This window comes from Panthera leo, chromosome D2 (assembly GCF_018350215.1).
Source record: "Panthera leo isolate Ple1 chromosome D2, P.leo_Ple1_pat1.1, whole genome shotgun sequence".
Lineage (NCBI taxonomy): Eukaryota > Metazoa > Chordata > Mammalia > Carnivora > Felidae > Panthera > Panthera leo.
In genome coordinates, this window is record NC_056689.1 from 45799741 (window position 1) to 45822539 (window position 22799).

General features: G+C 40.5%; 1 protein-coding gene across 5 annotated transcripts in view; it reads left to right on the forward strand.

Moving 5' to 3' along the window:
* Window positions 1-14063: 14063 nt before the first annotated feature.
* MAPK8 (mitogen-activated protein kinase 8) overlaps window positions 14064-22799 on the forward strand; it is a 98730-nt gene continuing 89994 nt past the window's right edge. For 3 of the 5 annotated variants that reach the window (XM_042909300.1, XM_042909299.1, XM_042909302.1), the window contains exons 1-2: window positions 14064-14207; window positions 15570-15723. The gene's annotated coding sequence lies outside the window, so the exon portion shown is untranslated. The remainder of the gene's footprint in view (window positions 14208-15569; window positions 15724-22799) is intronic. The other 2 variants (XM_042909305.1, XM_042909301.1) reach the window with 2 other exon arrangements.

Below are 22799 nucleotides of genomic sequence, written 5' to 3' on the forward strand. Positions count from 1 at the left end.
CATCCGCTTCTGGCCAACCAGTCACAGCTGTAAACATACCTAGGGGCTGCTCCATGTTGGATGTAGACTGCAGTATCTCATCCAATTCCTGTCTGTCTCCCTCTTGCACTCCTTATGTGCACTGACAACCATTCTCCGTCCCAAAGAATAGAAAGCGCTTGCTCTCTGTATGAATTTTGCCCCCGTCTGTTTGTCCCCTACTGGCTTCACTATTCCTCCTGCTCAACCTGGGTCCAGAAGTCCTTATTTCAGCCTCCTTGTCCTCTATCTTTCCATTCAAGAAGCCCAGGAAACCCCCAGCTCCTGGCCACACTCCTTTAAGTGCTGTCTCTATTTCTCTCCCCGGGTTGACAAGGATTCTGGAGATAAGTCTACAGTTATGTCCTTTTGAATCCAAGCTTTTCAATCCCTACTGAGTACCATTCAACACTCCTTGACTTCACGGTTTACTCAACACTCTTAAGCATCTTCCCTCTGATCTATAAGCTGTAGGACCATTTGGAGTAGGGGGAAATCTAGTGCCTTGGCTAGCCTCTTCGGGGGGATTTTGTCTCTATGTATCTGTGTGGGTTTGTTTTGTTTTGTCTTGTTTTGTTATGGTTAATATCTCTGCCTCTGAGGCCAGCTCTCCATATTTGGTTTTCTCTTTGGCTTGCCTCTTTCAACCCTGTCCGATTTCCTTCCCGGGGCTGTAGACCTTTGAAACAACGGGGAAATTCTGCCTCCTGATGCCCCAGCCTGCTGTGAGGGCAGAGTGAGCCCAGTATTTGAATCTGAGGTCATTTTGTGTAACTCCATCTTCTCTAAATAGGTGCGGATGTGCCCTCACAAGGTAATCCAAACAGCATGGTCCCTGTATCTACACAGACACCCCCATACAGACCTTGTTTGATTGCTTAGTGGTAGAGAGAACCACTTGCCATGGCCCTGCCTTTGAGAAGAGGGTACTTGTGACATCCCTACTTTTCCTGCTGATTCCAAGGGAAGTCCTGCTTCCTGCTCTGCATAGGCTGACAGTTACCAACCTCATCTTGACTTTTAAGGAAATAGAATACTGAAGGGGTGGGTGGAAGTAGGTGGGGGTCTGGGATTGAGACCCTATTCAGTCATCACGACTTAGCAACCCTAGAAATAAATTTCTCCTCTATTTACCCTGGATTGTGTATCTTTCAAGCTACAGTTGGAGTGTAGACTGCCTTGGATTCAGGAAAGAATGCTCACTTACTTCTCTATGTAATTGTCCTTCATTTCCAATGTCATGCCTTGAAGGGTTATGGCACATTCCCCTGCCTTTTCCCATGTATAGGCACCCTCCTCTCCTCTGCCTTCTTAATCTCACAACAAACTCTGAGCTGGCCCGCCTGATACAACTATGTCAACTTGAAGCTGAGAACTAATCCTGCTGGTTTTGGCATGAGGGGCACTGGAGCCTACCCTCAGAAGCAAAGCTGCCTTGTATGGAAATCTGCTTCAGGAACAGGATAACAGGGTGTTGAAACTTCTGTATCAGATTGTCTCTTAGAGACCTCTGCTTTCTAGAAGCAAGAAGATCTTCTCAGGACTATCAGAGGGCCTCAGATTACCCCCGGAGTCAGGAAAATGGGACAAATCCTGTCCTGTCAGAGGCCCCTGGAAAGGCAGTAGCAGGGAAACATCTCTCTTAGCATCACTTTGGCTTTCTAAGGGGCTCAAAATTCTGCCGCTTGCAAGCAATGACTCTTAACCCTCCAGGGATGCCAGAATCTCTGTCCTATTACCCAATACCACCACAGAGAGCCTTTTAACATTTAATTGATAATGGGTAGGAATTCACAGGGGTCTCCCTGACAAAGGGTCATTTGTAGAATGCCAGTCTGCATGAGTTCTAGTTTTATATCTGAAGGGTGAGGGAGGGAGCCATGGAGGGGGAGATGGAGGTGGGGATAGACACTGGTCCTTCCTAAAGATGTCAAGGACGTGAGGCCAGTAATGAGGTGCTGCCTTCTCTCTGCCAGGGTCTGAACAGGTTTTCTGCAGTACAGGAGTTACAAATGGCAAGATTCCACCGGGCTGGTAGAAATTCTAGGCTAAATAGTTGTGACTGAGGCCGAGAGTTCTTGTTGAGAAGTCTGGTGGAAAGCGTTCTTCCTAAATACATATTTATTTAAAATAACAAAAAGGATTTTATTAGTTACAGGACTTCCACAATATATTCTTTCTCTCCTATTCAATTCCCTTTCTCTTTATCTCTAGGGAATAAATACCGAATATCTTCAATATCTGAATGTGGATGGAAAGAGGAAAATTTGGCAGAGGTACATCTAAGTTGTGGAAGGTTGGGTGGGGCGGGGGGGCAGGGAGGGGGGGCAGGCAGAACATTAGGGAAAAGGGAGCCATTAGTGAAAGTAAGGCTCAAGAGAGAAATTGAAACCCAAACGCTAGTGGAGGGCAGGTGGTCCTATCAATTTTGCTCTGAGATTTTAAAGAACAGAAAATATGTTGAATTAAGGCACTGGCTCTCAATCTTGGCTGCATATCAAAATTTCCTGAGAGGTTCTGAAAAACTACAAAAGCCTGATAGACCTTTGAAGAAGGATCTCCAGAAGTGGAATCTAGGCATGAGTAGTTTTAAAATTTCCCAGGGTGATGTGAACAAGCTGGCTGACTTGAGAGCTAGTATCCTAGTGGGCACCAGAAATAGTTGGAGGGCTCATTAAAACACAGATGGCCGGGGCCCTCCTTTAAGGCTTCTAATTCAGCTTGTCTTGAGTGGGTCTGAGAATCTGAATTTTCAGCAAGTCTCCAGGTGATGTTGATGTTGCTGATGTGGGGACCACAATTTGAGAACCAGTGTCTTAGAGGAATAAATGCTTACCATTTTTTCAATGAGACCATGTGTGTGTACTCAGTCTATAGATTTGCATAGCTGTGTTGTCTCTTGTGTGTATCTGAAAACCATGTGCACACATAGAGGTAAAGGGAAAGAGGAAGCCCAAGTGAAGAGGGGAGTTCTTTTGTAAGTTCAAATCAGAGAAATCTGCTTTGCTTTGTTCAAGTTGTGACTGAGGAGCTCCGTTCATTTTTGGTCCTGTCTTACCCCTGAGGAAATGACCCATCGTTCTCGAAGTCGGGAGAGAGCAGTTGGCAAGGTGAACAGACATCTTTCCTCTCCTCACACAACCAGGGCCTGAACTGTCCCTTCTGGAGCCAGCAGCCTCTACCTCCAAAGAGCTTCAGAGACCATCCCAGAGCCAGGGGGTGACTGACCAAGGTGCTGAACCTCTCCCTCTCCCAGAGGGAGTAGATAGGATCAGGGGCATGGTTGGAAAACCAGACTGGGAAGTTTGAAAGTGAGGGTAAAGGAGGACAGTGGTAGAGGTGGGGTTAGGAGAGAAGGTGTGTCCTTGGAGATGTCCTTCCACAGACCTTAGTCAGTAAATCCTCTCTCCCTGACTCTTCACCCCTGAATTGAAATCAGGGAACTAGGAAGTGAGATCAAGTCTCAACTTTTGGCTTCTGTACCTTTGAACAGCTTAGTGAGATCCACCTGACTCATTAGCCAAAGGTCCAACTCCATCACAGTCTAGTGTATGTGTGTGGTCTAGTGAAAATGACAAGGGAAGAGATTCTCTGGACAGGGTGCAACTTCTTCGTGACCATCTCTCAGGACTCCAGCAGAGACGGGGTTTAAGGGGCTTGTAACCTCTCCTCTTTCCTTCCCCTCATCTCAGCCTCAGAGGGAGCCAAGAAACCGCTGTCCCCAAGGCAACTCCCCTGGGGCGAAAGTCAAAAAACATGAATTCCTTAGCTCTTCCTCTTTTTCTGAGTAAGCCCCCAATAGGTTAACAAGGGAGCATAGTGGGTTAACAAAGAACAATGCCATGAGAAGGAACGAGGCCCAGAGCCACATCTGGGTACAAAAAGCATTCTGAATTTGTAGAATATCAGAGATGATCACATTCAATCACAAGTACTGAAATGCTTTCTGAAATCACACAGATGCACACATGCATATATAAACATGTGGGATGTCCTTTCTAGATGTAGGGAATTAGAAGCTGACAGTGGTAGGCTGATGCTAACTCAGAAGCTATCTCTGTTGAATGAAAGAGAGGCTGTCAATAACATTACAGAACTGGACATGAAACTCGCAGGAGCTCTGTTCTGGCAACACCTCTCACTTCACAACTGTTCTGATTATGCTGTCTTTTGTTACCTAGGGGTCTGGCAGGGAGTAGGAGGTGCCAGCCAATAATTCCATCTGTGTGTCTAGCCATACCCATGCTCTCCCAGGACACTTAACACTCATGCTTATTTCTTCTTTTCTCTCTCTCTCTCAACAGAGTCTTCCTATTAGATGTAAAATATGTTTGTCTTCTTTCCCTGCCTAACTCAATCAATATTCACTGCCTTCCTTTTCTATCTCCCATTCATTCCTCAGCACATTTTCATCCACTCCTGGTTCTAAGTACTCTGGGATTTCAAGTCTCTTCTTTTACTGATACCATTAAACACTCCTTTCTTCCTGAATTCCCCTTTCCTTCTACCTCCTTGGCAGCTCCTTTGCAGACTCTCCGTGGTCATTTAATTCTGAAGTTCTTCAGGCCTGGCTCCTGGTCTTTTTCTCTTCTTCCTCACTACCTGCTGTCCCTCAGGCCTAAGGCTAACTCCTCCATACCCGAGGCTTCAAGTCATTACTCTCTGTCAATGTCATTAATCTCTTCCCCCCACCGCCAGTTTTATTGGGAAATAATTGATCTAGGTAACTGTATAAGTTTCAGGCATACAGTATAATGGTTTGATTTGCATGTATTGTGAAAAGATTACCATAATAGGTCCAGCTAACATCCATTTTCTCATGTAGATATGAGGTATGATATTGATATCCAATATCTCATATGTTGTCATACAGACAATAAAAAGAAAAGAAGGAAAAAACGTTTTTCCTTGCAATGAGAACTCTGAATTTAGTCTCTCAACAGGTTTCCTACACATCCTACATCAATATTAGCTCTAGATATCATGTGGTTCATGTTCCTAGTTCTTATTTATCTTATAACCGAAATTTATGCCTTTTGACCACCTTCACCAATTCTCCTTCCCCCAACTCTCAACCTCTGGTAACCCCAAATCTGATCTCTTTTTCTGAGTTTGGCTTTGATGTTGTTGGGTTTTTTTTTTATATTTCACATACAAGTGAGATCATATAGTATTTGCTTTCTCTGTCTCATGTATTTCACTTAGCATTTGCCTTCAAGGTCCATCCATGTTGTTGCAAGTAATGGGATTCCTCCTTTTTATGGCTGAATAATATTCTACTATACACATATATACCACAATGTCTTTATCCATTCATCCATTAATGGGCACTTAGGGGCGCCTGGGTGGCTCAGTCGGTTGAGCATTAATGGGCACTTACGTTGTTTCCATGCCTTAGCTATTGTAAATAATGAACATAGGAATACAGACAACTTTCCCAGTTAGTATTTTCATTCTCTTTGGATGTATTTCCGGAAGTGGAATTGATGGATCATATAGTGGGTCTGTTTTTAATTTGGGGTGGGATCCTCCATACTGGTTTTCATGGTTGTTGTACCAATTCACAATCCCACCAATGGTGCACAATGATTCCCTTCTCTCCACATTCATGCAGGAATTTGTTTTCTCTTCTCTTCTTGATGATGGCCATTCTAACAGGTATGAGGTAACACTGTGGTTTAAATTTGCATTTACAGGGCACTTGGGTGGTTAAGTGTCCAACTTCGGCTCATGTCATGATCTCACGGTTTGTGAGTTCGTGAGTTCGAGCCCCATGTTGAGCTCTGTGCTGACAGCTCAGAGCCTGGAGCCTGCTTTGGATTCCGTGTCTCCCTCTCTCCCTGCCCGTCCCCTACTCTCCTTCTCTCTCTCAAAAATAAATAAACATTAAACAGTTTTTTCAGATAATAAATTTGCATTTCCCAGCGAGGTTGAGCATCTTTTCATGTACCTATTGGCTTTTCATATATCTTCTTTGGAGAAATATCCATTGAGGTCCTTTGCCCATTTTTTGATTGGGTTATTTGGTTTCTTGCTATTGACTTATAGAAGTTCTTTACATATTTTAGATATTAACCCTTTATATGGTTTTGGAAAATTTTTTCCCATTCTATATGCTGTCTTTTCACTTTATTGATTGTTTCTCTTGCTGTGCAGAAAATTTTTAGGTTCTGTACTTCCACATGTTTTGCTTGTACTTTAGGTTTTACATACAAAAAATCATTACTGAGACCCATGCCACGGAGCTTTATTCTTATGTTTTCCTCTAAGCATTTCATGGTTTTGGGTCTTTCATTTAAGTCTTTAATCCATTTTGAGTTAATTTTTGTGAGCGGTATAAGTTATGGGCCCAGTTTTATTCTTTTACATGTGGATATCCAATCATCCCAGCACCATTTACTGAAAAGACTGTCTTTTTTCCATTGAGTATTCTTAGCTCCCTTGTCAAATATTAGTTGACTATATAGGCCTGGGTTTATTTCTGGGCTTTCAGTTTTGTTCCATTGGTTGATTTGCCCATTTTTATGCTGGTACCATATTGTTTTGATGATTATAGCTTTATATTATAGCTTGAAACCAAGTAGTATGATGCCTCCTGCTTTGTTGTTCTTTCTCAGGATTTCTTTGGCTGTTCAGGGTCTTTTGTAATTCCATATAAATTTTAAGCATGTTTTTTCTACTTGTGCAAAAAATGCCACTGGAATCTTGATAAGGATTACATTGAATATATAGATGGCTTTTGGTAGTATTGATCTTTTAACAATATTAATTCTTCCAATTCATGAACATGAGATACCTTTCCATTTATTTGTGTCTGCAATTTCTTTCATCAATGTCTTGTAGTTTTCAGAGTAGAAATCTTTCATTTCCTCAGTTAAATTTATTCCTAAATATTTTTATACTATTGTCAATGAGATCAATTTCTTTATTTCTTTTTCAGAATATTCATTGTTAGTGTATAGAAACATTACTGATTCTTTGTGTTAATTTTATATCTTTGTAATTTTACGGACTCATTTATTCAATCTAAGAGGTTTTGGTTCAATCATCAGGATTTTCTGTATACAAAGTCATGTCAAATGCAAACAAAGACATTTTTGTTTTTCCTTTCTAATTTGGATACCTTTTATTTCTTTCTTGCCTGATTGTTCTAGTAGGACTTCCAGAACTATGTTGAATAGTAGTGAGAGTGGGCACTCTTGTCTTGTTCCTGATCCTAGGGGAAAAGGTTTCAAACACTGAGTATGATTTTAGCTATGGGCTTGTCATATATGGCATATGGGCTTTATTATGTTGAGATATGTTCTTTCTATGCTTAATATTTAAGAGTTTTTATCATGAATGTATGTTGAATGTTCAACATTTATCTCTTCTCTGCCTGAGCCCAGCTCTGTATATCCAACTGCCAATGTGGGGTCTCTTTAGGGCAGATCAAAAGCCTTCAAACTACCTGCTCATGTAGTCTTTCCACTCAAGCTTCAACCTCTGCCAAGATTGTTATCTCAGTGAACCAGCACCAATATCCATCTCTGCCCACAAGCCAGAAACCTATGAGTTTCCCCTGACGACTTCCTTTCCTTCACTACCCACCTAATCTGTCACCAAATTCTGTACATTGGATCTCCTAAATGGTCCTCAGATCCTTCCTCTTACTGTTTACATGACCATCACCCTAGAACAAGCTTCTAACATCTGCCATCTAGACCTATATCCACATGACCTCCTTCAAACAAGGAATCTTTTCAAGATGCCATTTTGATCATTCCGCTCCCTTTGCTGAAGCATATCAGGGATTCCCATTGCATTTAGAACAAAAACATGGGTAGTATGACTGCACTAAATCTGGTCTCTTTGCAGTCTTCCCAACCTCTTCTCATAGCTCTTTGTTTTTCCAGAAACACTGGCTTTTCCTCAATTTCTCCAACTCACCTTGATCCCTTTCATCATAGGACCCTTGCAGAATTTTAACAGGGAGGAGCCAAGATGGCAGAATAGCACAGAAGTTTTTTGTATGTCTTGCATCCATGAAATACAGCCAGACCAACACTAAACCATCCTACACACCTAGAAAACTGACTGGAGGATTAACACAACAATCTGCACAACCTGAACCACAGAATTCAGCAGGTACGTGGTGCAGAGAAGTGAACTTGGGGAACGAGAAGGTGCAGGAAGGGAGGTGCTTTTGTGAGCGGAGAGAGGATGGAGACTGGGGGAAGGGAGAGGATACGGGAAAAGCACCCCTCCACAAAAGCAGCTGGAGAAAAGTGGAAAATTGGAAACAGCTGCAGGGACTAAATTAAAAAGGGAGAAAGGAGAAAGGAGTGGGTTTAAATTCCATTAAGACTGTAAACAAGGGGAGTGCAGTCTGCAACTCTGCAGCTTGATACCTGGTGGTGCTCTGGTGGGAAGGGCGAATCCCCAGGAATAGAGTGGCATCTGGGAAGTTCTCGGGCCACATGGGGAAAAGCAGTTCCACTGCTGGAAGGACATTTTATAGAGACTGTTGAAGCCTCCTGGTCCCAGCAGACCCCAGAAAACGGCCACATTCGCTGGTGCTGGAACAAGGTCATTAAGGGTGAAGCTGGTGCCAGATGTGTGTTGTGATTTCCCATAATCCCTGAAACACTGCTGCTACACTATCTTGCAAACTTTTTCTGGGGCAGGCTGGCATCTGGCCGCAGTCTCGGGGCACCAGCAACAGCAGGGTCCAGCAAGTGTTCCTGGGTGCAGCCCACATTCAGCCATTGCTCATTTGGTCATTGCTCGGTGAGACCCTCCCACGGAGGGACAGAATGGGTCAAAGCCACAGTCCTTCGGAAGTAAGGGGCCATCTGAGACAAAACTCAGGAGATAGGCACTGCCTGGGGCCTAGTCACAGACAGTGAAAAAGTGGGGAGTGGACGAAAGCTGGACAGAGGACGGGTGAGTGATTGTTGATCGGGGAGAACAGACTGGGTGGCTGGGTGGTGCCATTTTCACCGCTCCTGCGCATGCGCATACGCACCTACCAGTGCCACAACAATCCACCCCACTAGGCTAGCAGCGCCATCTAGTGGAGAACGGAGCCATTACACTGAGCCCCACCCAACCGGGCCAACTTTCCTCTCAAGAACCCAAGTCTCACCCCGGGCTTAGTTTGTGGACTATAAAGCGCTACATAGACTGACTTCTAGGGGAAAACGAAATAATTTCAGTCCTACTTCAATCTGTTAGCAGGTCCATCTATTCAATTTTCTATCTTCCTTTTTTTTTTCTTTTTTAAACTTCTTTTCTTTTTCTTGAATACAGAAAGAGAAAAAACTCATTTTTATTTTCAATTTTTATTAAAAATATTTTTCTTTAAATTTTATTACTATATTTTTTACTTGTGTGTAAATTTTTTCAAATTCTATTTTACTTCCATCATTTTAGTCTATGTCAAGGTATTCACCTTTTTAAATTTTCAAATGATTTCCTTTTTTTCTTTCTTTTTCTTTTTTCTCTTTTTCATTTCTTTTCTTTTTCTTGAATGCAGAAAAACTTAATTTTTACTTTCAATTTCTACTAAAAATATTTTTCTTTAATTTTTTTACTATATTTTTTGCTTTTATGTAAATTTTTCAAATTCTATTTACCTCCATCATTTTATTTTAATATACTACAGTGTATTCACTTTTTCAAATTTTCAAACAATTTCCTTTTTTTAAATTTTTTAAAAATGTTTTTTCTCTTTTTTCTTTTCATTTTCTTGAATACAGAAAAAGAAAATATTCATATTTATTTTTAATTTTTATTAATTTTATTTAATTTTTTTCTACTTTATTCTCTACTTTTGTGTATATTTTTTCAAATTCTATTTTACTCCCATCATCTCATTTTAGTCTACATCAGTGTATTCATTTTTCAAATTCTCAAACAATTTCTTTGTTTTTCTCTCCCCCCTTTTTTTCTCTAATCTGTCAAACCACTATCAACACCCAGACAAAACACACCTAGAATCTAGCATCATTAATTCGATTTGTGTGTGTGTTTGTGTTTTTAATTTTTTAATTTTAATATTTTTAATTTTAATTTTTCTTCCTCATTAATTCCTTTTCTCCCTTCAAAATGACAAAATGAAGGAATTCACCCCAAAAGAAAGAGCATGAAGAAATGACAGCTAAGGATTTAACCAACATAGATACAAGCAAGATGTCTGAACCAGAATTTAGAATCACAATAATAAGAATACTAGCTGGAGTCAAAAATAGATTAGAATCCCTTTCTGTAGAGATAAAAGAAGTAAAAAATAGCCAGAATGAAATTAAAAATGCTATAACTGAGCTGCAATCACAGATGGATGCAGCGGTGGCAAGGATGGATGAAGCAGAACAGAGAATCAGAGATATCAAGGACAAACTTATAGAGGACAATGAAGCAGAAAAAAAGAGGGAGATTAAGGCCAAAAAGCACGATTTAAGAATTAGAGAAATCAGTGACTCATTAAAAAGTAACAACATCAGAATCAGAGGGGTCCCAGAAGAGGAAGAGAGAGAAATAGGGGTAGAAGGGTTATGTGAGCAAATCATAGTGGAAAACTTTCCTAACCTGGGAAAAGACACAGACATCAAAATCCAGGAAGCACAGAGGACTCCCATTAGATTTAACAAAAACTGGCCATCAACAAGGCATATCATAGTCAAATTCACAAAATACTCAGGCAAGGAGAGAATCATGAAAGCAGCAAGGGAAAGAAAGTCCTTAACCTACAAGGGAAGACAGATCAGGTTTGCAGCAGACCTATCCACAGAAACTTGGAAGGCCAGAAAGGAGTGGCAGGATATATTCAATGTGCTGAATCAGACAAATATGCCGCCAAGAATTCTTTATCCAGCAAGGCTGTCATTCAAAATAGAAGGAGAGATAAAAAGTTTCCCAGACAAACAAAAATTAAAGGAGTTTGGGACCACTAAACCAGCCATGCAAGAAATTTTAAGGGGGACTCTCTGAGGGGAGAAAAGGTGAAAATATATATAGATATATAGATACATAGAACTAAATACAGAAATAAGTACCAAAAGCAACAAAGATTAGAAAGGACCAGAGAACACCACCAGAAACTCCAACCCTACAAGCACCATAATGGCAGTAAATTCATATCTTTCAGTACTCACTCTAAATGTCAATGGACTCAATGCTCCAATCAAAAGACATATAGGGTAACAGAATGGATAAGAAAACAAGATCTGTCTATATGCTGTTTCCAAGAGACCCACTTTAGATGTAAAGACACCTTCAGATTGAAAATAGGGGATGGAGAACCATCTATCATACTAATTATCACTGAGAGAAAGCCGGTGTAGCCATACTGATATCAGACAATCTAGACTTTAAAATAAAGACTGTATCAAGAGATACAGAAGGGCATTATATCATAATCAAGGGGTCTATCCACCAAGAAGACCTAACAATTGTAAACATTTATGCGCCAAATGTGAGAGCACACAAATATATAAATCAATTAATCACAAACATAAAGAAACTCATTGATAGTAATACCATAATAGTAGGGGATTTCAACACCCTACTCACAGCAATGGACAGATCATCTGATCAAAAAAATCAACAAGGAAACAATGGCTTTGAATGACACACTGGACCAGATGGACTTAACAGGTATATTCAGAACATTTCATCCTAAAGCAGCAGAATATACATTCTTCTCTAGTGCACATGGAACGTTCTCCAGAATAGACCATAAACTGGGACACAAATCAGCCCTAAGTAAGTACAAAAAGATTGAGATCATACCATGCATATTTTCAGGCCACAACGCTATGAAACTCAAAATCAACCACAAGAAAAAATTTGGAAAGGTAACAAATACTTGGAGACTAAAGAACATCCTACTAAAGAATGAATGGGCTAACCAAGAAGTTAAAGAGGAAATTAAAAAGTATAAGGAAGTCAATGAAAATGATAACACCACAACCCAAAACCTCTGGGATGCAGCAAAGGTAGTCATAAGAGGAAAGTATATAGCAATCCAGGCCTTCCTAAAGAAGGAAGAAAGATCTCAGATACACAACCTAACCGTACGCCTTAAGGAGCTGGAAAAAGAATAGCAAATAAAACCCAAAACCAGCAGATGATAGGAAATAACAAAGATTAGAGCAGAAATTAATGCTATCAAAACCAAAAAACCAGTAGAGCAGATGAAACCAGAAGCTGGTTCTTTGAACGAATTAACAAAATTGATAAACCACTAGCCAGTTGGATCAAAAAGAAAAAGGAAAGGACCCAAATAAATAAAATCAAGAATGAAAGAGGAGAGATCACAACCAACACAGCAGAAATAAAAACAATAATAAGAGAATATTATAAGCAATTATATGCCATCATAGGACCCTTACACACCAAGTTACTTCTGTCTGAAATATTTTCTGCCCAGTTAAATCTACTCTTAGCTTAAGAGGCAGTGCCTCAAGGAAGACTTTCCTAGCCTTATTAATTCTATTAATTGGTTTCATAATACCTTATATCCATATCAATTTATATTATAATGCAGTGATCATTTTGCATTTGTTTACCATTATTAATTCCTTATTATGTTCATTACATCTTTAAGCTCCATTGTAGTGCTAGCACAGTGCCTGGCACAGAATGGGTATAAAATACGTATTTACTGGGGCGCCTGGGTGGCTCAGTCGGTTAAGCGTCCGACTTCGGCTCAGGTCACGATCTCACTGTCCGTGAGTTCGAGCCCCGCGTCGGGCTCTGTGCTTACTGCTCAGAACCTGGAGCCTGTTTCAGATTCTGTGTCTCCCTCTCTCTCTGACCCTCCCCCGTTCATGCTCTGTCTCTCCCTGTCTCAAAAATAAAAATAAAACGTTAAAAAAAAATTAAAAAAAAATACGTATTTACTGGAAATATGAAGGAAGGAAATAAAGAAGCCTAAAAGGAAACAAGGAAATGGGAAGAGAATGTATGAATGATTGCTCGCATTTATTTTTCATTTCAGAATCATTGGAAACAGGCCAGCCCACCAGGACATGGGAAGATGGTGTACCTGAATTCACTCATTTATTCAACAAATATTTATATTCATTATTAATGTAGTTTTTTTTCTGATTATGAACATAACTGTTCCATTTAGAAACCATGGAAAAAAAATTCCCAAGTATAAAAGAGAACCAATTCACCTTTCATTCCACAGTCCAATGATAAACTACTGTTAAAATAATTTGGCAGATTTCTTTCCAGGTTTTTCTATGAACACATAATATATAGGTAGGATCATTATATAGGCAGACCTCCTTCTTTCTCTTAATGATAAATTGGAACGTTTTCCTGCATCCTTGAGTTTCTTGAACACGTGGCATTTAAATTGATAAAATATATTCCATTGCATAAGATGTATGTAATTTAGACACCTTTCCACCCATTGTTGGATATTTAAGGGCTTCCCAATTTGTCTCTTCTGCGGTGAGAGATAAATCAGGTAATGCATTGAATTTGGCACGAGGTGGATTTTGGGAAAACAGGAGGCAGGTTTTTCCAAGGAGGCTGAAAAGAACAATTCCTTCTTGTAGGTTGCTGGGCCCGGGCACATGTCCCCAGAATGGAACGTAATGTCGGTCAATGTAATGGACATTTTGTCTCGCGGGTATGTGCTCAGAATCCGGGTGCCTCCTCCCCGCGTGGGTCCGGTCTAAGCACACCCTGCTTTCAAGCCCTGAGGCAAGGAGCCCCAGCAGATCTGGCTCCCACGGGTGGACCGCCCCCGGCCAGCAGCCTAGAGTTCCGGCCACACGCCGCCACGTGCCAAGAGCAGGGCCCCGCCCCCTCCGATTTCCCCGACACGCCCCTCACACTTGGCCCTCAAAAGCTCTCCCCGCAGCTCCGCCTCCAGGCGACCTCCGCAAGTCCTCCCGGCCCCTATAGTAGCCCCGCCCCAGACTTCGAGCCCCGCCCCCGCAATCCGGGCCCCGAGGCTGCCCCGCCCCAAGAGCCGTTTGCCTGGCGCGGGGGTGGGGCCCTGCGCGATGACGTGGGCGGGCGTGCGCGGTGACGGCCCGCGTCCCTGTTACTCAGCGGAGCGGCCGAGGCCGGACGACGCGGCCGGGAACGCAGAGCCGCGAGCAGCCCTGGGTAACGGCCGTGGCGAGCGCCTGGACGGCGCCAGTCCCGCCGGCGGGCTTTCCTGTCGCCGTTCGCTGCGTTGCGGGGTGAGTGCGGCGCGTGCCGCAGGGCCGGGGCGGCCGGCGGCCCCGCCGTGTTTATGTTATTGTGCCGCCGCCACCGCCGCCGCCTTCTCCTCAGCCTTGACCCCCTCCCGGGAGTGGGGGGCGGGAGCGCGCGCCGGCTGGGGGCGCGCGGCGGGCGGGGGCGGCGCGGGAACAATAGGGGCTGGGGAGGCTGGGGCCGGCCAGGGGGCGTGGGGCTGCGAGACCCGGCGCGCCCAGGCCGTCAGCCCCCGGCCCGCCACTCCAGTTCCACCCGTCAGTCCTCGCGCGCCCTCCTCGCACGGGTCCCGCATCCGCGTCGGGAGGGGAAAATGGAGCGGGGCGGGGGGGGGGAGGGGGAAGCGGCGGGCGGCAAGTTCTGAAACACTTCGAGGAAGGTCCGGACGGAGGCGCCTGGGCGGCCCGCCGCGCCCTGGCTGCCTCTCCCGGCGATGGGGAGATGAGAGCGCTCCTCCCGTTGCCGGGTCCGGACGCCTTCCTGGCGCCCACGGGGTCCGTGGTTTGTTTCTCGGTGGTTTCTTTGTGCTAAGGCTCTGGGCGAACACAGGCAGCAGCTTCGAAAAAGGCTGGGGTGGCTTTCAGCGCTGGGCTGTGAGGGGGAGCCCGGCCCGCGACTTGCGTGGAAGGTGTCCATCACGCTGTGAGCGAGCTTAAGTGGTCAGCGGGCATTTCTCTTGAGGGTCACTCGGCGGTGACCTTTTGACTTTTTCACCCCACCCTCTCCTCTCTTTGTCTTGCCCTTGTGTTCCCAATCCTTAGATGGTAGGATCAAGTCCGGTTTAGAGTATTGCGATGAACGCTTTTGATTTTTATTTCTGAGAGTTCCCTATCAGATGTTTACTGTGAACTTAATAACATGTTGACTGCATGGTATCAGTGTTCAGTGGTTACTATTTTTACCTCTGAAATTCAGTAGTCTTCGGTAGAATTCTGGTCTGTCAGTCCATTGTGTTTGGAGACAAGCATCCAGCAAGTACCTTCTTGACAATTAGAACATCTGTTTATTTCATTCATTCATTCAGCAACTGTTCAGTACTGTACTCGGAGAGTTTGAAGGTAAAGGGAAATATCTTTTAATGGAAGAGGATGCTTTGAAATATAGATATGCCTTTAAATGATACAGTTATGTAAGTGATGAGTGTTAAAAAAGGTATTAGTTATACTCTCGGTCATTTCACTATTTTTTTTTTAGTAGTACAATCTGGAACTTAGAGTGCAGTGTTGTATTAGGAAGTTGAGTTAGGAAGTTGGTCTAAATGTACAACAGCTTTATTTATTTCCAAATCTAACTTTTTAGTCTTAACAGCCGTACAGTCTTACAGTCATTTGTAATGTCTATCTCAGATTTTCCTGCTGTGGGTTAACCTAGGAGGTCAGATGCTCTAAGTGAACATGTTTAGTGCTGTGCCTGACAAAAGCAAGCAAGAAATCAAAATGGGACCTCCTTGAGGACAGGCCTGTCTTGCATCTGTGTCTCCAGCACCTAGCCTGGAATATAGTAAGTGTTCAATAAAAGTCTGATTGATGAAAAGCTCTTTACAGTTAATAAGATTTAAAGTCCAGTGTTTATCAATTTCAGTATCAATTTTTTTCTATCCCTTCTAAACCATTTGCTATCCTAAAATAAAACCTCGTCTAAAATGTTTTTTTTTTAAATATGTGTATCATGCACAGACAGTGATGTTTCAATAGGAGTCTAAAAATGATTGCATTTGTCTTTTGGTGACTATTGCTTTTGAAGCTAGAATATGGGAAATAGGCTACCTAAAAGTTTTATTAGAAATGTTTAATTTCTAGGAGTGCCTGGTTGGCTCAGTTGGTTAAAGCATCTGACTTCAGCCCAGGTCGTGATCTCACAGTTTGCGAGTTCGAGTCGGGCTCTGTGCTGACAGCTCAGAGCCTGCTTCAGATTCAGTGTCTCCCTCTTGCTCTGCCCCTGCCTCGCTCATGCTCTGTCTCTCTGTCAAGAATAAATAAACATTAAAAAAAAAAAAAAAAACTAAAAAAAAGAAATGTTTAACTTCTAATAGCATTTTTAGAAATATTTAATTTAAAATTCTATCTTGGTGAAGCATATGGGCCTAAAACTCCAAATAATACCGATTTATCCCAAGTTACATCTTTTTTCCCACTCACTGCTTAATAAATTTTAGCATTTGTTTTGGATATGAGCGAATTTGAGGTGAGCCCATTAATATCTGATGTAGAGTACAAATAAAAAGGCAATGATACTTTATTAAGATAAGGAATGAAAATCTTGAGATCCCAAACTTTCATTGCTTTGCCTAGTATGTCAGATTTCAGTAAGGTTTACTGATACAATCCTTTGGCAGTACCTCACTGTCAGGTTACATGTCAAACCAGTTTATTTTGTTTTGTTTTTGAAATTCTTTTGTTTTTTAAAATCACAGCTTTATTGAGATACAATTCACATACCATAGGACTTACCATTTAGAGTGTGCATCAGTGGTTTTTAGTGTATTCACAAAGTTTTGCATTGGTCACTATCTAATTCCAGAACATTTTCATCACCCCAAGAATAAACCCTGTACCCATTAGTAGTCATTCCTCATTCTACTCTAAATTATGTTAAAAGGAAGAGATAGCACTGAAATGGGCTCTCCTTAAGTGTCCCGGAACAGTTGGAAACTATAGCCTTTAAATTCCTTTAGATCCTGGGAGAAAGGCCACTTGGGAAGGCAATTAAAGAATAAATTCCACCCAAATTAATGATGTTAGAATATTAACTCAATGCCTAATATTATGGAAATGACCTTGTGAAGATTCTCAAGTGAAACAACTTGAAATTATTTAAGTGATTATCCTAGTGGCAGTTGAAGAAGTTGTAGAATAGAAGTCTGGTTCATGTTGTCTACGGCCATACCACCCTGAATGCGCCCGATCTCGTCTGATCTCGGAAGCTAAGCAGGGTCGGGCCTGGTTAGTACTTGGATGGGAAGTCTGGTTCATGTTAGTCTGATTTGTCTGTGAAGTGAATTTGGACACATTTGAATCGACCAGGTAGTTTAGATGCTGTGTTGCAAATATAGAAGTATCAAATAATGTCTAACATGAAAGTGCCAGCTCTCTAGAGGTCTCTGGTCAAGTCAGTGGTATAGGTAGTAGCCTTTCTGATTCATGTAGTGCAAGGAAGTCATTATAGCCACATAACTCTAGGTATGAATCATTTGCCTATTTCAGTGAGCTGTGATGCTTGTTGTCTTAGTCATAAGCTCTTACATGAACATTTAGAAAATTTGTCTTACTCTTATGCAGATTAACTTGAACTCTGATTTAAGAAATGAGTTCTGAGTCAACAGACTTTACTACCTAAAAGATGACAGGAGTATTGAAATAAGAGCTGTCCTATCATTCAGGGCAGTAGGTGAAACTAGACCTGTCCAGGAATCAAACTTGGGTTCACTTCTCAGTTCTGTCTTCTGGGCTTTGTCATTGAGTTCTAGAGCCATAGAAAAGTTGCTTAGCTTCTTTGGATTTAGAACTATAAACTGAAGCTGTTGGAACTCTTTTTTGATAGAAATGTTACCAGATAGGTTTTTCTTCAGAAAACATGCTAGGACAGAAAGAGTTCTTGGGTGATAATCAGAATCCTGTGTTAAGAACAGCAGTGAAACTTAGACTTTTGTAATTTTCAGAAGCAGAGAAAATTGTTAAGTCAAATATTTTCTGTAATATCCATTCTTTTAGAAAAAAAGCTTCACAGTAACCTAAGAGTTTTTGAATGATAGATTTTATTCATTTTACAGCACCATGCTTACTAATGAGACTTCCATTACTCTCAGAGGGTTAGTGGAAGATGTGAAAATGAAGAGTTTATTAGCCTTAAGAAGCTTATGATCAGACATGGGACTAAAGGCATATCTAAACAGTGAATTTATGTTCTTTTAAAAGATTTATGAGAGCTTTCCCCAAACAAAAGCCTGCCCCGAATATCTGGACTGGCTAAATTTCATTGAAATCTGTTTTTTAAATTATATGCGAATATGTAAGAAAACTTACTAGCCGCCATTCTTTTTCAGGGTGGTGGATTATATCATAAATATAGCTAATGTGGTGTTAATACATGTCTGTCTCCTGATACCCTGTCTCCTGATACATCAGGTTTGGTTAAAATCTGCCAATTCTTTAGAAAGTTAAGGAGCCCAAACTTAATAGTGGTTGTTAACATGGGCTTTAGGGTCATCTCTGAGTTCACATTCATGCTCCAAATCTAATTATATGGCCAGGTTAGTTAAGGGTATATAACATCTTTGGGCTTGTTTTATTATTTGTCAAATGAGAGTAATAATAGCACATAATCTCATAGGGCTATAAAATTTAAGGTACTGTATGTGAAGTGCTTGACACTAATATAGTACCTGGAATACTAGATAAAAGTATTCAGGAAATTTTAGCTATTATTAACACTTAAGATTTTTAACTTGGAACAAATGCAAAATGCCAAGTAAATTAAAAACTAATTTCATGTACAGTAAACATTTGAATTCTCCAAAGTGCCGGTTGTTTTCTGCTGCATCTTTGGGGTTTGTTTAAAATTGGATTGTGTTAGTATCTAATCTGAATTGACTGAAATGATTTAACATTTGTACCAATAATCCTCTCTGCTTTAAAATTTAGAAACGTTCCAGAAACAAATATTAAAAGAAAATTATTTGCCACATTCTCTGATACAAAGTTATTTTGCCCTGTTTACCTTTACCACTGCAGAGAATTGTCCAAGCATTCCTAGGTTGATTTTGACAGATTTCTAAAAGAATGGCAATCCAGGAACTGGGAATAGCTGTATCATGTACCCGTATTTGAAGCAAATGGAATACTGTTATATCTTTAATCTTAATTTTGACTCTGAAGATTGCAGATTTGTCAGAGACCGGGTAACCACAACAGTTCATTAAGCATTTTCTAGAGGTCTCTAGAAAAACGAGGGAAATTATTTATAAGTGGCATCTGGAAATATTTTCCCTGTGTTTTTCTGTTTTCTGTGTAGTGTTTCTGTGGTTATATTGGTACATCAAATTTCTTGCTCCTTCTTGAAGACAGCAACTATGAAATGATGTTAGTATTCATTGAGAAACCATCTACACCAATCCAGGAATTAGGTGATGTGGGGGCAACAGGAAGTAGAAGTTAGTCTTTCCTTTCAGTGAGTATAACTTGATGGGAAATAAGGACAAACATAAGTACGTTTATGTCCTAATTCAAGGAACCAGATATTGTTAGGCATTTCATTGGGAATTTCTTTCATCTTGAGGCCTGAGTGCTGGATGGTGGAGCATTTGGCGACTTCCAAACCATACATGTCTTACCTTGCCTTTTAAAATATACTTACTAGGGGCACCTGGGTGACTCAGTAGGTTGTGTCTGACTCTTGATTTTGGCACAGGTCATGATCTCACAGTTTTGTGGTGCCTGCTTGGGATTCTCTCCTCTCCCCTGCCCCTCCCCCACATGCTTTCTTTCTCTCTCTCTCTCTCTCTCTCTCAAAATAAATAAACTTTATTAAAAAAATAAAGTAAAATATACTCACTAGATAAACCGCAAAAAGCAAGATGTCTTCTTCCCTAATTTCTGGTTAAAGTTGTGACATGGTACAGATAAGTCAAAATGTAAATCATGAGAAAAGACAAACTTTATAGTCATCTCAAACGCATTTTGGAGCACAATAGGATATTAAAAGAAGTATATGAAAAGCAGATAGAAAAGATGCTATTCACATATTAACCAGAATCCTCAAACTCTGCAGTATTGAAGCTCTGAAGACTTAAAGCTAGATTTACGCTAGGAGCATTTTTCTTAAATTTTTGTCAGAGAAGTATGGGTTTCACTGCTTCCTGTTGCTGAGGGGCTCAAGCCCCAACATATTTTTAGGGTCACTAGGAAAGAAAAGAGCCAAGCACACCGCCTTTGCTTGGCATGAGACATTAACACATCAGGAACTTGCTGTTTTCTAAAAGCTGTTAATGGGAATGGATATTCACCCTTCTCTGACTTGCTCTTTACAGAGTGAATCGCAGCTGCCATAAGGGTCAACCAAAAATGAAATAAAGGAAAGCCATCACTGTATAGATTTCTCTGTGACTTAAGAAAGGGTTACTTTTTAGTCAAAACAAAAACCAAAGCATCTGGCTGAGAATTAAAAAAGTTTTAGTAATTTTATTTATATTTTGACTAAGTAACTTATTCATTTTGATTCAGAATTCCAAAGATTGAGAAAGATATAGTAAAAAATATCCTTCCCATTCTCTTCCTCCACATGGAAACAGTGTTAAGTTTCCTGTGAATCCCTGTAAAGAAGTTAATGTATGTGCAAGTAAATACACAATTACTTGTCCAAAACCCTGGATCCAGATGCATTTCAGAATTAGTTGTTTTTTGGTTTTTTTTTGGGGGGGGGGGTGTTGCTGCAGAAAGGTAATATAGTGCATCTACCATTTCATCAAAATCCCTAGTGGAGGGGGGGAAGTGTGTAGCGTCCTGTAATTAAATGTTAATGTTTCTGTTCAAAAGCGTAAATAGTACACTAAAGATAAATAAAGATTATAAAGTCTTATGGAAATTTTTGTCAGATTTTGACACCAAGTAGGTTTGTACTAAGCTTATAAAAAACTTATTTTTCTGAGCTTGACAGATTTCAGGATTGCCAATGAGGAATTGTGTGTCTTACATATGTAATGTATGTCCTCTGACTTCACCTCCTTATTCATTGAGTTGTTGCATACTTTGCACAGTATCCTTTATCTTTTATTTTTAACTTAACAATATAGTTTAGAGATGATTTCCTATTAATCATATCAGTATGTAAATACCAAATTTATTTTATTTTTTAAACACCTTCACAATGTGTCATTTGTCTTAGCTTGGACAGCTATAACAAAATATCATAGACTGGGTGGCTTAAACAATAGGCATTCTAGTTCTAAGAGGCTGGGAAGTGCAAGATCAAGGTGTTCAGAGATTTGGTTCCTGGTGAGGACTCTTCCTGGCTTGCAGATGTCACCTCATTGTGTCCTCACTTGGAGAGAGGGAGTGTCTGCTTTCTCTTCCTGTTTTTATGATAGTGATCCCATCATTGAGGTCCTATCTTCACAAGCTCTTACAGTACTAATTACCTCCCAAAGTTCCAAAGGGGACACAAATTCACATCATAACACCATTTTACAGGTGTAACATTGATTTAACTAGCCCCTTTTTTGATGTACATCTAGGTTGTTTTAGGTTGTTCTTTTGCTGTCAAAAGCCACGGTCAAGTGGATTACCTTAAATATACATCATTTAACACTTGCATAGAAATGTGTAGGATACACATCCAGAAGTGGAATTGCTAGATCAGAACGTATGTGCCTTTCTAAATTTGACAGACATTGCCAAAATAACATTTGTAGAAGTTGTTCCAACTTGCGTTTCACCAGCCCTGCCATTATGAGAGACATTAAACATATTTTTACTTTTAAGGGCTATTTATAGTTTCTTTATTGTGAACTGTCCATATCCTTGCCTATTTTTATATCACTTTGTTACTCATCTTTTTAGATTTGTAGAATTTATTTTTATATTAGGGAAAATAGCTCTATGCTAATTTTTGGAAATATTTTTCCTAATTTGCTCTTCACTTTTTGGTTTCTTTATGGTGATTTTATCATTCTGAATTTTTTTCCCCAATAGTTAAAATGCTTACCAATCTTTACTGACTTCTAAATTGCATGTTATGGTTAGAAAGTCTTTTGCTAAGCTAAAGACTATGCAAGAATTCTCAAATGTTATTTTTCTAGAACTTTTATGGTTTCTTTGTTCTTTTCTCACTCTCTTTTTGTACTTTTAATTCTTTTACTTATTTGGAATTTATTCTGGAGTAAGATCTGATACATAGGTCCAACCTTATTTCTGTTACCACATAACCATCCAGTTGTCCCAACATGATTTATTGAATAACAGTTTTTGTCTTACAGATTTGAAATGCCACCTTTATAATTTACTGGATTTCCATGTGTATTTGGGACCATTTCTGGTCCACTGACCTATCTGCCCATTTGGGAACCAAACCATCCTGTTTTAATTATTGTATTTTATACTATGTTTTCTGTTAGGGCTAATTCCCTTTCTTCTTCAAAATCTTTTCTGACTTCCATCTTGTTTATATGAAATTTTGCAATCAGTCCATTTAGTTTAGTTACCATTTCTGTTGGGATGACTTGATTTTTTTATTTTATGAAGGTAAAATTTGCAGTAAGATGCACAGTCCTTAAATGTATAGCCCAGTGAATTTTGCCTATGTATATATTCTGTGCAACACCCAGATCGAGATCTGGAACATTACCATTACCCAGAAAGTTTTCTTACGCTCTTTTCAAGTTAATATCTCCTCCTGTGCACCACCCCTCCCACCTTAACTTCTATCACATAGATTCACTTTGTGTTTAGGGTTTTCTTCATATTTATTGGCAGCTTTATGAAAGTGTTGTGTCTCTCTATCCAAGAATATGGAAAACCTTAATCTTTTCATTTCTTCAAGTCCCTTTTTGGGTTCCTAATAGCATTTTTAGGTTCTTTGCTATT